Source organism: Neoarius graeffei, chromosome 1 (genome assembly GCF_027579695.1).
Source record: "Neoarius graeffei isolate fNeoGra1 chromosome 1, fNeoGra1.pri, whole genome shotgun sequence".
Taxonomy (NCBI): Eukaryota; Metazoa; Chordata; class Actinopteri; order Siluriformes; family Ariidae; genus Neoarius; species Neoarius graeffei.
The window spans coordinates 25999450-26015518 of record NC_083569.1 but is presented as its reverse complement, the minus strand read 5'-3'; the positions used below and the strand labels follow the sequence as shown (position 1 = coordinate 26015518).

At 41.5% G+C, this 16069-nt stretch overlaps 2 non-coding genes across 2 annotated transcripts; both read left to right on the top strand.

Moving 5' to 3' along the window:
• The first annotated feature begins 3076 nt into the window (after positions 1-3076).
• On the top strand, positions 3077-3159 carry trnal-uag (transfer RNA leucine (anticodon UAG)). Its single transcript has one exon. It is a non-coding gene; the product is annotated as a tRNA-Leu (tRNA).
• Positions 3160-10062: 6903 nt separating this feature from the next.
• Positions 10063-10144, top strand: trnas-uga (transfer RNA serine (anticodon UGA)). Its single transcript has one exon. It is a non-coding gene; the product is annotated as a tRNA-Ser (tRNA).
• Positions 10145-16069: the final 5925 nt, after the last annotated feature.

The following is a 16069-nucleotide window of genomic DNA, read 5'->3' as shown; positions in this document are numbered from 1 at the left end:
ATAACAAATTGGATCCTAGATGTGACAGGGGAATATTCGTAGGCTATAGCAGGAACAGCCCTGCTTATTTAGTATACAATCCAGAAACCAGGAAGGTTTCAAAACACAGATTAGTGAAATTTATCAGGAAGAACAATGTTGAACAGCAGACTCAAACTGATGATGATGACTACGAACTCCCAAAATACAGAGATAGGATACGTGATAGTGAGAGCAGAAATGACAAATCACAAAGTGAGAACCAGGACATAGATGCAAATTGTGAGACCACAAACACAGACAACAAAGATGAATCAAAAGATGATGACACCACAGAAACCGAAGTTGAAGAGATTGATGGAAACTTTGCAGGGACACCAACAACAATCAAGCAAAAACAATACCATTCAGAAAGGGAAAAGAGACCCCCAAAATACTTACAAGATTACGTAACAGTCTCCAAAGATAAGATAACCAATGCAAATGTTGATTCTTGTTACAGGGCAGTGTTCGGGATTCCCCAAACATATAGAGATGCCATCATGTCACCTGAAGCTTCTATGTGGGAACAGGCTATGAAGGAAGAAATGGCTTCACTTAAAGTAAATGACACATTTGAATTGGTGACTTTGCCAAAGGATAGAAACACAGTGGGGGGGAGATGGGTCTATGCTTTGAAAGAAAATGCAGACACAGGAAAAATTTTCAAAGCTAGATATGTCGCTAAAGGATACAAACAAACAGAAGGAATAGATTACCATGAGACATTTGCTCCTACAGCAAATCTCACTCAGTGTGAGCACTGATGCAGATAGCGGCACAGAATGACTTTTCTGTACATCAGATGGATGTGAAAACGGCATACTTACATGCCCCCATTGAAGAAGAGAGCTATTTAGATCAACCAGAGGGTTTCAAAGAGGCAACGGAAACAGGAGGGAAACTAGTGTACAAGTTGAAAAAATCCCTCTATGGCCTCAAACAATCTGGAAGAAATGGGTACAAACTTTTAAACGATCATTTGGAACAAAACAACTTTGAGAGAAATCGGGTAGATCACTGTGTATACAGGAAACAGATTGAAAATGACACAATCATAGTAATCATCTGGGTAGACAACTTGATCATTGCAGCAAGTAGTGAGGATCAGCTAAACAGGTTCAAGGAAACAATGAAGTCTCAATTTAATATGAAAGATTTAGGACAAATATCATACTTTTTGGGCATCCAGTTTGAACAAAAAGAAGGAGAAATCAAAATGAGTCAAGAAATATACATAATCAAAATGCTTGAGAGGTTCGGAATGTCCGACTGTAAACCTAGAGCTACACCAAATGAGTTGAAAATGGAATGTAACAGAAATGTAGAAGAAAACAACACTGAAATAGAAAATCCCAAAGATTACAGAGAAATTGTTGGACGCTTGATCTATGCAATGACTTGCACCAGACCTGACATCAGTTGGATTGTCAGTAAACTGTCACAATCCTTAGCAAAACCTAAAGTACAAGACTTGGTGGCAGCCAAACATGTTTTAAGATACTTGAAGGGTACTTCTCACTATGAACTATGTTTCAAGAAAACAGATGAACACTTGAGTCTGTCAGCATTCAGTGATTCGGATTGGGCATCCTCTGTAGAGGACAGATGTAGTACCACAGGTTACTGTTTCAGTCTGACAAAACAAGGCCCTGCAATATCTTGGAAGTCTAAGAAACAACCCACAGTGGCACTGTCAACTTGCGAAGCTGAGTATATTGGCTTAGCAAACACAACTCAGGAAAGCATCTACCTAATGCAGTTATTAAATGATTTGGACTCAAATGTTTACAATTGTACAACAATTTATGGTGACAATCAGGGAGCCATAGCACTGAGTAAAAATCCAGTACATAGGTCAAGGTGTAAGCACATTGATGTGAAATACCATTTCATTCATGATGTACTTAGGGCAGGAAGAATAACTATTAAATACTGTCCAACAGAAAACATGGTTGCAGACATACTCACTAAATCTGTACCAAAAGTTAGAATCCTGCAGTTTAAAAATTTGCTGTTTGGAAATTAGATATACTTGATAATGGTTGTATATGGTTTGTGAAGATGAGAACAAGTGGGGGTGTTGAGTTATGTTCTCATACAAATATTATTTGTGTTAATTTTTGTTATTAATGGTTTCCTACCATGTGTGAATGTGTGATGTTTTGACTCTGCAACATGTGCAGTGTCTCACCGGGGATATGTTAATAAACGGCACCTAAACGGTATCTAAAATAAACGAAACCGAGTGATTCATCATCTTTACCATTAGATAGACGAAGAAAACATTTACCACATAAACATGGACAGTTTACTGATGTTCCGGATGGTGTGCTGATACCACGCCGAAATGCAGTTTTGCATCTTAAGGTGCTGAAACGGATGCCTTGATGTTTCCCTACATAATTTAGCATGCTTACGAGTAAGTTTGAGATTCCGTTTGCCATACGATGGGTGAATACTGGTCATTGCAGTCCATTCCAGGGTTTCATTTTCCAACCCTGGCTTTATTTAGCAGCCCTGCCCACAGACGGTTGTACATCCAGTGAATCAACGAGGCTAGGCCGTAGACTCGTTCACGTCCAACCTGAGGATTTTGCCTCCCGGAAGCGTATGCGTTTTGAAACGAAGGGCACCGAAGCATCTCCTGATAATTTGTCCACGCTGTCCCGAGGCCCCGTGCGCAGTCGTGGCCACCTGGTTAAAGCGATGTCCTCGACGTCCACTCGACGTCTCCCACGCTGCTTTGAATGTGCTGCCTACTCCATCTGAAATTTGGTTTCCGATAGGCAGCCGAAGCCTTGTTCGGGGGCGACTTTTACCCGAGCTTGCCTGGCAAAAGAGGGAGCGGTTCCAAGTCCAGGTATCTGTCCTAAACGGAAAGGGCTTCTCTCCTGGACACTGTCGTAAAACGTTTGCCGGAAAGTTCATGTTTTCTGCAAACTTGTAAAAGCACTGCCCAGAGTATTGCAATAGTGAGCCAAGCGTATGGCCCACGCGTGAGAGCCGCATGAGACCTCAGCATGTTCCACACCGGATTCGCCGCTAGGTGCGGCAAGTCAGGGTGACTGAGTGGTCTAAGGCGCTGCGTTTAGGTCGCAGTCTCCTCTGGAGGCTTGGGTTCGAATCCCACTTCTGACATTTGTTGCAGCAGGGTGCTGATGGGCCTTGTGGTGTGTGCCTGGGTGGACTAAGGAGCAGAAAGAAAGAGTACCCGGCTGCACTTTGCCTGTCCTGCTCATGTTCGCTTGCCTGTAAAACAGAGATGCCTGCCCCAAATTTTGAATTTCAGTATTCTTGAAAACATTTTTCAGTATTTTGGAGTGACTTTCAGTAACATTAATTTATGCGCATTTCCATTATAAAAGAGGTATATATACCAATATGTTTAACATTTAAATTATTAAAAAGAACTGTTTTGTGTGAATTGAATAAACAAAACGCGAGCAGCCATCTCAACTGAATTTCCACTCAACAAATTTCTAAAGCATACAATAGCACATTTTTATAAATACAATTGTGTTCCCTGTTTGCAGACATTACGGTTGACTACCAATCATTGGTATTAAATGTAACTCATCAAAAGTATTATATTATATTGCCTGGCAAAATGTTGTACCTGTTAACGGATTCTAATAAAATTTAAAAAAAAAATCTCATTTCATGCCAAAGAGAGTCCGACATTGTTATCTTAATGTCTCAATATATAAATACTTCAGCATAATGCTTCAGAAGAGACATTGAATAAAATGACATTTATAATTGTATTTAAAACAGTGGAATGATCAATTTTTTGCCACAATCCCAACAGCACTAATCATAAAATTCTGTTTTTGATCATACTACATGTACATTTGCACTTGCAACACTGAAAAGACTTTGAGCTAAAGAAGTACAGGCAGTGTTTGATATTTCAGTGAATAAAAATCATACAGTGGTGCTTGAAAGTTTGTGAACCCTTTAGAATTTTCTATATTTCTGCATAAATATGACCTAAAACATCAGATTTTCACACAAGTCCTAAAAGTAGATAAAGAGAACCCAGTTAAACAAATGAGACAAAAATATTATACTTGGTCATTTATTCATTGAGGAAAATGATCCAATATTACATATCTGTGAGTGGCAAAAGTATGTGAACCTCTAGGATTAGTAGTTAATTTGAAGGTGAATTTAGAGTCAGGTATTTTCAATCAATGGGATGACAGTCAGGTGTAAGTGAGCACCCTGTTTTATTTAAAGAACAGGGATCTATCAAAGTCTGATCTTCACAGCACATGTTTGTGGAAGTGTATCATGGCACGAACAAAGGAGATTTCTGAGGACCTCAGAAAGAGTGTTGCTGATGCTCATCAGGCTGGAAAAGGTTACAAAACCATCTCTAAAAAGTTTGGACTCCACCAATCCACAGTCAGACAGATTGTGTACAAATGGAGGAAATTCAAGACCATTGTTACCCTCCCCAGGAGTGGTCGACCAACAAAGATCACTCCAAGAGCAAGGCGTGTAATAGTCGGCGAGGTTACAAAGGACCCCAGGGTAACTTCTAAGCAACTGAAGACTTCTCTCACATTGGCTAATGTTAATGTTCATGAATCCACCATCAGAAGAACACTGAGCAACAATGGTGTGCATGGCAGGGTTGCAAGGAGAAAGCCACTGCTCTCCAAACAGAACATTGCTGCTCATCTGCAGTTTGCTAAAGATCACGTGGACAAGCCAGAAGGCTTTTGGAAAAATGTTTTGTGGACAGATGAGACCAAAATACAACTTTTTGGTTTAAATGAGAAGCGTTATGTTAGGAGAAAGGAAAACACTGCATTCCAGCATAAGAACCTTATCCCATCTGTGAAACATGGTGGTGGTAGTATCATGGTTTGGGCCTGTTTTGCTGTATCTGGGCCAGGACGGCTTGCCATCATTGATAGAACAATGAATTCTGAATTATACCAGCGAATTCTAAAGGACATGTGTCCATGAACTGAATCTCAAGAGAAGGTGGGTCATGCAGCAAGACAATGACCCTAAGCACACAAGTTGTTCTACCAAAGAATGGTTAAAGAAGAATAAAGTTAATGTTTTGGAATATCCAAGTCAAAGTCCTGACCTTAATCCAATCGAGATGTTGTGGAAGGATCTGAAGCGAGCAGTTCATGTGAGGAAACCCACCAACATCCCAGAGTTGAAGCTGTTCTGTACGGAGGAATGGGCCAAAATTCCTCCAAGCCGGTGTGCAGGACTGATCAACAGTTACTGGAAACATTTAGTTGCAGTTATTGCTGCACAAGGGGGTCACACCAGATACTGAAAGCAAAGGTTCACATACTTTTGCCACTCACAGATATGTAATATTGGATCATTTTCCTCAATAAATAAATGACCAAGTATAATATTTTTGTCTCATTTGTTTAACTGGGTTCTCTTTATCTACTTTTAGGACTTGTGTGAAAATCTGATGTTGTTTGAGGTCATATTTATGCAGAAATATAGAAAATTCTAAAGGGTTCACAAACTTTCAAGCACCACTGTACATGTAAAAAGAAATTGAATAAGTTTAACTCACATTTCATGGCACTAATTGGCAAGTTCAACTCCAAGCATAGGTCAACCATCACCGCTTCAGCACGTGTCACGTTCCGTGTCTTTTCATCCACAGATTTCATAAAAAACTGCTGGATACCCCCAGATTTACTTTCCGCCTGACTCGCCATTTCAGCATACTCCATATGTTTTTTTTGTAGTTGACATGCCGCGTGCAGTCATCGCAACCACCATGAGTGACATTAATGTCAGTTTTACACAGTTTGCAGTGCGCGTATCCATTGCCCTTTTTACACCCAGTCATGCACGGCCATTCTACCGTATCGAAAATAGCGCGAACAAATGTGCGGAATCTGCGCATGTCACACACAGCATGTGCGGTTGTCGGAAAAATAAATAGCCTAGCCGTGAATCGTGCATGGATTGAAAAAGTCGCTTGGCCATTTAAAAACAACTCACTGGAATTTAAGACTTTATAATAATTCCATACAGAATAACACTGTTTGCCGTAACATCGTATTTACGTAACTTTTCCGTACAAAATACGGCCAATCCGTACTAGTAGGCATCTCTGGTAAAAGAAAGAAAGAGTACCTGGTGGCACTTTGCCTGTCCCACTCAGGTTCGCTTGCCTGTAAAACAAAGAAAGAGTACCTGGCTGCACTTTGCCTGTCCCACTCACGTTCGCTTGCCTGTAAAACAAAGAAAGAGTACCTGGCTGCACTTTGCCTGTCCCACTCACGTTCGCTTGCCAGTAAAACAAAGAAAGAGTACCTGGCTGCACTTTGCCTGTCCCACTCACGTTCGCTTGCCTGTAAAAGAAAGAGTACCTTGCGACACTTTGCCTGTCCCACTCACGTTCTCTTGCCTGTAAAAGAAAGAAAGAGTACCTGGCTGCAGTTTGCCTGTCCCACTCACGTTCGCTTGCCAGTAAAACAAAGAAAGAGTGCCTGGCTGCACTTTGCCTGTCCCACTCACATTCGCTTGCCTGTAAAAGAAAGAAAGAGTACCTGGCTGCACTTTGCCTGTCCGGCTCACGTTCCCTTGCCTGTAAAAGAAAGAGTACCTCGCTGCACTTTGTCTGTCCCACTCACGTTCTCTTGCCTGTAAAAGAAAGAAAGATCTCAGATCCCCCGAGTACCCCCGTAGTTCGAACGGTGAGCAAGCCCATTCACTTTTTTATGCTGATAAGAGAATTACATGGTTTTTCATGTGACAAAAATATGCGATTAAATTGCGATTAATCGCGAGTTAACTATGACAGTCGTGACATTAATCGCAATTAAATATTTTAATCGCTTGACAGCACTAATTTAAACACAAACACCTTTCAATTTCAGCAAGGTGGGCGGGGACTTCATGAATATTCATTAGGAAAGTGCCGCCTGATTGGCCGGTGAAGTCTTTCTGTTCCACCGCATTACTTTATGAGGAAGCGGTTTTGTTTGGTTCCGAACCCATCAGTCCGAGTCCAATAATTATTCTACCATCAGGAAAAGCAGCACAGAATTTACTGCGATTGGTTTCAAATGCATGTTGTTGTGGTTCGTGGATTATTATCCGTAAATAAAGTTGGACTTTTCTTCAAAAGGAGCGAAATCAGTGGCGGATTTAGCAAATTGGGGGCCTCAGGCGAAGGTATGTATGGGGCCCCCCTCATCTGATCCGAAACAAAAAAAAATGTACCGACTGCATGGTGGATAGGCAGGTAAAGCTAATCTATAGGGAAGTAAAGGTTGGAGAGGAGAAAAAAAACATTCCCCTTTAAACCCTGCATACACTTCTTTACTCCAAAATGAAGATGGAAAGCAGAGAACACAAAAAGTGTAGCACTGCACAAACTAATAGTCATGATGGAACCCAACAGAGAATAAGATTTCAGATAACATCTGTCTTTGCCAAAATGCCAGGAAAACCAGCACTGTTTTTTTTTTTTTTAAAGATCAGAACATTTCAAACATTCTATAAATAAAACTATGTACATAGTTGTGTGTGTGTGTGTGAGTGAGTGAGTTAGTGTTTGTGAGAGAGTGTGTGTGTGTGTGTGAGAGAGGGTGAGTGAGGGGAGGTAAGAAGTGGGGACTGAGGAGAGATGAGGTGGCATTTGGCTCTAAGCAACTCCATATCCATGTGAATGTATGTGTCAATGAGTGAGAGAGAGAGAATTCTGTGTGTGTGAGACAGAGGGTGAGTGAATGAATGAGAGAGTCATTTTCTTCGTGGTGGTCAACAGAAACGGGACACGCGCTCACCACCTCCGCTATGTTTTTTTTTTCAGACTTATTAGTCTGCTGCTCGTCTGCTCTGCTGGAGCTTGATGCCGCTCGCTCCCCTCCTGAATCAACAGCAGCTCCTCCTGCTCCGCTACAGCATCCGAGTCAACCGACGGTGTTGACACATTAAAGAAAGTTGTAAGCTTGGGAAGCGCATCATTCTTTGATTTCGCCTCATCCCGCTTCCTCCTTTTCGTAGCACCACTTGGAAAGTGGCGCTTCATTTCGCTGATCACAAGTTCAAAACAATTCAGCACAGTCGCTATTAGAAGTTCCCTGAATTCACTCACTCAGGTTCAGTTCACGTTCGTCGCGCAATGTTCTCGGACTCGCGCGATCATTGCATGGAATAGTCCATTTCAATATAAACGGGGGGGGTGTACAAATACTCATTCCTTTGTATTTTAGTTTTTTGTCTTTGTTTCCGATTTAAACATACGAAATTACAATTTACAAACACAATGGCTTAGGAATGGATCGCTGTCCAAAGGCCCCCAAATCCCCAGCTGATTCGGGAAGGGGCAGCTGGTCTGGGGCCCCTGCCGAATGGGAAAGTTGGAGGGGCCCAAGGCAATTGCCTACTTCGCCTCTATTGTAAGAGCGCCTCTGAGTGAAATAAAAGATTTGTACAAAACACAGGTTTATGTCCCAAACCAGCATTATGTAATAATTCATTTACTGTGTTTTGATCCAATCCTATAAGGGGGGTTAGACCAAAATTTTTTTCTACCCCCTCCAAAATATGGAGATGATCTATCTATGGAAATACCAATATTTGGCCAACTGAAAAATGCTATCCCCCCTGTACATACCCTCTGAAGTTAATAACCCCTCCAAATAGTCATAAACTGCCTTTTTCACTAATATAAGCATTCCTTAACGGAAATAACTCTTAAATATAACATCAAAAATCACAGTAATAACATTTATTTCTCACAAAAAGAGTTGTTAGAAACCCTCATTTTGTCTCTGTTTACAGGTTTGAATCAGAGTAACAAATTCTCCATAAAGTTTCAAGATATGCTTCTTTATATGTCTGGTGTGGATGGTGTATAAGTTATAAAATAACCAGTGCTCTTGAACAAGTTCTGCCAGCAACTGAGCAGCAGCATCCCTGGATCTCTGTGCTTGACCAGCACGCTTCGGCCGCAGCAGATCGAGCATATTCTGAATGATGTCCTTCCCTGTTGGAAGCATCCCAGAAGGGAACTCAGCCTGCTCTATGTACTCTACTACACTGAGTATCTTCTTAGCTTTTGACCGTGTTGCAACAGAAGCCATTATTTACCTGCAAGAATACAAATAATGACTATTTAATACATTGGGAGACATAATTCAGATATGAATCATTTGTGCATACTGGTTCTTAAAACTAAATTAGTAACCTTAAGTAATGATCCTCTGTCCTTAAAAATAGTTCATATTTGAGGTATTACTGAAGAGTGTGACATTCATCAATAACTTTAAAACTTGCTGAAAAAGAGCAGAATTACCATATGTTTAATTTACTTGAATGTAAGGTTACGGTACTTACCACTAAGCTTAATACCTTAAAATAATGATCATCTGCACTGAAAATGTTGTAGTCGTACCTAGTGGCATACCTGAAGAGGTTCACATTCATCGATAACTTTAAAACACATTAAAAAAAGCAGCATTCTAATATCAAACAGCACTGTAATGCATTTTGTCATGAATGGAAACTTTCAGAGGGTATGTACAGGGGGGTTAGCAAGGTTCAATTTAATAAAATTTTACATTTTCCCACATAGATGGACCATCTCCATATTTCTAGGGGGGTAAAACATTGAAAAGTCAAAATTCTTAACCCCCCCCCCCCCCCCACCCCACCCCTATAATTAGCCTCTGGTCAGGAAAAGGAGCACAAAATTTACTGCGATTGGTTTCAAATGATTATAATTTCATTTTCAGTCAGACTTCAGTTGAGCATTTTAGACGGATTTATTTTTGAATATGTAGTTTTCACATTTTCATAACAGGCTTATTAAATAAATATACAGCAACAATGTTCCAACAAATATTTTAATGAGTCTGAATTTTGACTTTGACGGAATTACTCACTCTGTCAAAGTCCAAAGATCATTGCATCATACAAAATAGTGGCCCATGCTTGGCGTGAAAACGGAGGCTTTGGCTGGTGTGCCTTTGCAAAAGAAAAAAAAAGTTGCTCAAAGCAATTTTTTGCCGCACTTGAATTTCGGTGCTTCCAGTAGTCATGGCCGAGTGGTGAAGGCGACGGACTTGAAATCCGTTGGGGTTTCCCCGCGCAGGTTCGAATCCTGCTGGCTACGTGCGGTGTGAAATTTGGGGCCCGTCGAGTGTTGCCCGGCTGGCGGCGGATGGGTTTCGCCAGGGCCCCTGTGCTCTCGGCCTGAAACGGGGCGGCGGTCTTCCTTTGATCAGCGAATATAGGCATTTGAGCAGTGACCCGAGTGCATTGCCAACTCACGTGGCCGGCTCAAGACCTGGGCGTGGTCAACGATGCGTCTCGCTTTGGTGTCTGGCCGAGCGGACTAGGAGCAGCGTCCGGCTAGCAGTGTCCAGTGAAGAAGTGTTCTTCTATCTTGATCCTGAGGTCTGTTAAGTCCTGCTTACTAATGTTCGGGATGGTGTACTGATAGCACGCTGAAATCCAGTTTTGCATCTTAAGGTACTCAATGAATAAATGACCAAGTATAATTTTTTTGTCTCATTTGTTTAACTGGGTTCTCTTTATCTACTTTTAGGACTTGTGTGAAAATCTGATGTTGTTTTAGGTCATATTTATGCAGAAATACAGAAAATTCTAAAGGGTTCACAAACTTTCAAGCACCACTGTACATGTAAAAAGAAATTGAATAAGTTTAACTCACATTTCATGGCACTAATTGGCAAGTTCAACTCCAAGCATAGGTCAACCATCACCGCTTCAGCACGTGTCACGTTCCGTGTCTTTTCATCCACAGATTTCGTAAAAAACTGCTGGATACCCCCAGATTTACTTTCCGCCTGACTCACCATTTCAGCATACTCCATGTTTTTTTTGTAGTTGACATGCCGCGTGCAGTCATCACAACCACCATGAGTGATGTTAATGTCAGTTCTACACAGTTTGCAGTGCGCGTATCCATTGCCCTTTTTACACCCAGTCATGCACGGCCATTCTACCGCATCGAAAATAGCGCAAACAAATGTGCGGAATCTGCGCATGTCACACACAGCATGTGCGGTTGTCGGAAAAATAAATAGCCTAGCCGTGAATTGCGCATGGATTGAAAAAGTCGCTTGGACATTTAAAAACAACTCACTGGAATTTAAGACTTTATAATAATTCCATACAGAATAACACTGTTTGCCGTAACATCGTATTTACGTAACTTTTCCGTACAAAATACGGCCAATCCGTACTAGTAGGCATCTCTGGTAAAAGAAAGAAAGAGTACCTGGTGGCACTTTGCCTGTCCCACTCAGGTTTCTTGCCTGTAAAACAAAGAAAGAGTACCTGGCTGCACTTTACCTGTCCCACTCACATTCGCTTGCCTGTAAAAGAAAGAAAGAGTACCTCGCTGCACTTTGCCTGTCCCACTCACGTTCGCTTGCCTGTAAAACAAAGAAAGAGTACCTGGCTGCAGTTTGCCTGTCCCACTCACGTTCGCTTGCCTGTAAAAGAAAGAAAGAGTAACTGGCGGCACTTTGCCTGTCCCACTCACATTCACTTGTCTGTAAAAGAAAGAAAGAGTACCTGGCTGCACTTTGCCTGTCCCACTCATGTTCGCTTGTCTGTAAAAGAAAGAAAGAGTACCTGGCTGCACTTTGCCTGTCCCACTCACGTTCGCTTGCCTGTAAAAGAAAGAAAGAGTACCTGGCTGCACTTTGCCTGTCCCACTCACGTTCGCTTGCCTGTAAAAGAAAGAAAGAGTAGCTCGCTGCACTTGGCCTGTCCCAATCAAGTACGCTTGTCTGTAAAATAAAGAAAGAGTACCTGGCTGCACTTTGCCTGTCCCACTCACAAATGAGCGTTAACTCTATTCCTGAGAGCGTTTCCGCCTGTTCACTGCTATTTTTGACCCTTTTTGTAATAATGAGGTGTTTAAAGTGCTTGTTGTTGAAGTGAAAAGGAAAACTGAGAGTTCATTGCTGCCGGTGCGGGAATAAACCCAGTGGTGCTGCAGGAATAACCGCTGTGTCAGAGTCGCTGCTGGGATCCTGATCTCGCTGCTTCTACAAATGAGCGTTTTGTGGGGATTTCCAAACATTTAAACTAGTGCTGTCAAAAATGTCGCGTTATTAACGCGTTAACTTGACTCAATTTTAATGGCGATAATTTTTTTATCGCGAGATTAACGCTCTGTGACATGATGTAGGTTTTTCATAAGCTTTTGAAACTGCCAGGAACTTGGAACAGAGACTTTGCTTAGAAAAACGATAGCAGCTAGACTGTAATGCCACGCCCCGCACAGCCAGAGTCCTCTGCCCTCCCCCGAAGAGCCACGGTGCTCGGCTTAGGTTTCGTTTTCCCATTGGCGGCTCCAGCCCCACTTTGCAGTGGCTGTGACAAGACGTGTTATGCTCTGCAATTAAAAAAAAAAAAAAAAACACATTGGTACAACTAGTGTTCGAACTATGCCAATATTTTCGGGGGGTCCCTTTTTTTCCCTTGGGGGGGTGCTTGCGCTAGTCTCAGAGCGCGGATCTCCATTGCGCGCTCATTTCGGATATGCAAATGCTTCCCGTTACACATGATTGCTATGTCAATAAACATAATTTTGACAATATTTTAGAGACCCCCCAACATTTCCCAAATCATGTTTTCAAGGGATCTCATGTCTGTTCCAGGGGATCTCGGATCCCCCGAGTACCCCCGTAGTTCGAACGGTGAGCAAGCCCATTCACTTTTTTATGCTGATAAGAGAATTACATGGTTTTTCATGTGACAAAAATGTGCGATTAAATTGCGATTAATCGCGAGTTAACTATGACAGTCGCGACATTAATCGCAATTAAATATTTTAATCGCTTGACAGCACTAATTTAAACACAAAGACCTTTCAATTTCAGCGAGGTGGGTGGGGACTTCATGAATATTCATTAGGAAAGTGCCGCCTGATTGGCCGGTGAAGTCTTTCTGTTCCACCGCGTTACTTTATGAGGAAGCGGTTTTGTTTGGTTCCGAACCCATCAGTCCGAGTCCAATAATTATTCTACCATCAGGAAAAGCAGCACAGAATTTACTGCGATTGGTTTCAAATGCATGTTGTTGTGGTTCGTGGATTATTATCCGTAAATAAAGTTGGACTTTTCTTCAAAAGGAGCGAAATCAGTGGCGGATTTAGCAAATTGGGGGCCCCAGGCGAAGGTATGTATGGGGCCTCCCTCATCCGATCCGAAACAAAAAAAAATGTACCGACTGCATGGTGGATAAGCAGGTAAAGCTAATCTATAGGGAAGTAAAGGTTGGAGAGGAGAAAAAAAATTCCCCTTTAATCCCTGCATACACTTCTTTACTCCAAAATGAAGATGGAAAGCAGAGAACACAAAAAGTGTAGCACTGCACAAACTAATAATCATGATGGAACCCAACAGAGAATAAGATTTCAGATAACATCTGTCTTTGCCAAAATGCCAGGAAAACCAGTACTGTTTATTTTTTTTTAAAGATCAGAACATTTCAAACATTCTATAAATAAAACTATGTACATAGTTGTGTGTGTGAGTGAGTTAGTGTTTGTATGTGTGAGAGTGTGTGAGTTAGTGTGTGTGAGAGAGTGAGTGTTTGTGTGAGAGTGTGTGTGTGAGTGAGTTAGTGTTTGTGTGAGAGTGTGTGTGAGTGAGGGGAGGTAAGAAGTGTGGACTGAGGAGAGATGACATTTGGCTCTAAGCAACTCCATATCCATGTGAATGTATGTGTCAGTCAGTGAGTGAGTGAGAGAGAATGAGACAGTGTGTGAGAGAGAGAGTGTTCTGTGTGTGTGAGAGGGTGAGTGAGTGAGTGAATGAATGAGAAAGTCATTTTCTTCGTGGTGGTCAACAGAAACGGGACACGCGCTCACCACCTCCGCTATGTTTTTTTCAGAATGATTAGTCTGCTGCTCGTCTGCTGTGTTGGAGCTTGGTGCCGCTCGCTCCCCTCCTGAATCAACAGCAGCTCCTCCTGCTCCGCTACAGCATCCGAGTCAACCGACGGTGTTGACACATTAAAGAAAGTTGTAAGCTTGGGAAGTGCATCATTCTTTGATTTCGCCTCATCCCGCTTCCTCCTTTTCGTAGCACCACTTGGAAAGTGGCGCTTCATTTCGCTGATCACAAGTTCAAAACAATTCAGCACAGTCGCTATTAGAAGTTCCCTGAATTCACTCACTCAGGTTCAGTTCACGTTCGTCGCGCAATGTTCTCGGACTCGCGCGATCATTGCATGGAATAGTCCATTTCAATATAAACGGGGGGGGGGGTGTACAAATACTCATTCCTTTGTATTTTAGTTTTTTGTCTTTGTTTCCGATTTAAACATACGAAATTACAATTTACAAACACAATGGCTTAGGAATGGATCGCTGTCCAAAGGCCCCCAAATCCCCAGCTGATTCGGGAAGGGGCAGCTGGTCTGGGGCCCCTGCCGAATGGGAAAGTTGGAGGGGCCCAAGGCAATTGCCTACTTCGCCTCTATTGTAAGAGCGCCTCTGAGTGAAATAAAAGATTTGTACAAAACACAGGTTTATGTCCCAAACCAGCATTATGTAATAATTCATTTACTGTGTTTTGATCCAATCCTATAAGGGGGGTTAGACCAAAAAAAAATTTTCTACCCCCTCCAAAATATGGAGATGATCTATCTATGGAAATACCAATATTTGGCCAACTGAAAAATGCTAACCCCCCTGTACATACCCTCTGAAGTTAATAACCCCTCCAAATAGTCAAAAACTGCCTTTTTCACTAATATAAGCATTCCTTAACGGAAATAACTCAAACATAACATCAAAAATCACAGTAATAACATTTATTTCTCACAAAAAGAGTTGTTAGAAACCCTCACTTTGTCTCTGTTTACGGGTTTGAATCAGAGTAACAAATTCTCCATAAAGTTTCAAGAGATGCTTCTTTATATGTCTGGTGTGGATGGTGTATAAGTTACAAAATAACCAGTGCTTTTGAACAAGTTCTGCCAGCAACTGAGCAGCAGCATCCCTGGATCTCTGTGCTTGACCAGCACGCTTCGGCCGCAGCAGATCGAGCATATTCTGAATGATGTCCTTCCCTGTTGGAAGCATCCCAGAAGGGAACTCAGCCTGCTCTATGTACTCTACTACACCTAGTATCTTCTTAGCTTTTGACCGTGTTGCAACAGAAGCCATTATTTACCTGCAAGAATACAAATAATGACTATTTAATACACTGGGAGATATAATTCAGATATGAATCATTTGTGCATACTGGTTCTTAAAACTAAATTAGCAACCTTAAGTAATGATCCTCTGTGCTTAAAAATAGTTCATATTTGAGGTATTACTGAAGAGTGTGACATTCATCAATAACTTTAAAACTTGCTGAAAAAGAGCAGAATTACCATATGTTTAATTTACTTGAATGTAAGGTTACTTACCACCAAGCTTATTACCTTAAAATAATGATCATCTGCACTGAAAATGTTGTAGTTGTACCTAGTGGCATACCTGAAGAGGTTCACATTCATCGATAACTTTAAAACACATTAAAAAAAAGCAGCATTCTAATATCAAACAGCACTGTAATGTATTTTGTCATGAATGGAAACTTTCAGAGGGTATGTACAGGGGGGTTAGCAAGGTTCAATTTAATACAATTTTACATTTTCCCACATAGATGGACCATCTCCATATTTCTAGGGGGGTAAAACATGGAAAAGTCAAAATTCTTAACCCCCCCCCCCCCCCCCCCCCCCCCCCCACACACACACACACACACACACCACCTATAATTAGCCTCTGATCAGGAAAAGGAGCACAAAATTTACTGTGATTGGTTTCAAATGATTATAATTTCATTTTCAGTCAGACTTCAGATGAGCATTTTAGACGGATTTATTTTTGAATATGTAGTTTTCACATTTTCATAACAGGCTTATTAAATAAATATACAGCAACAATGTTCCAACAAATATTTTAATGAGTCTGAGTTTTGACTTTGACAGAATTACTCACTCTGTCAAAGTCCAAAGATCATTGCATCATACAAAATAGATAAACACACACATAAATGTG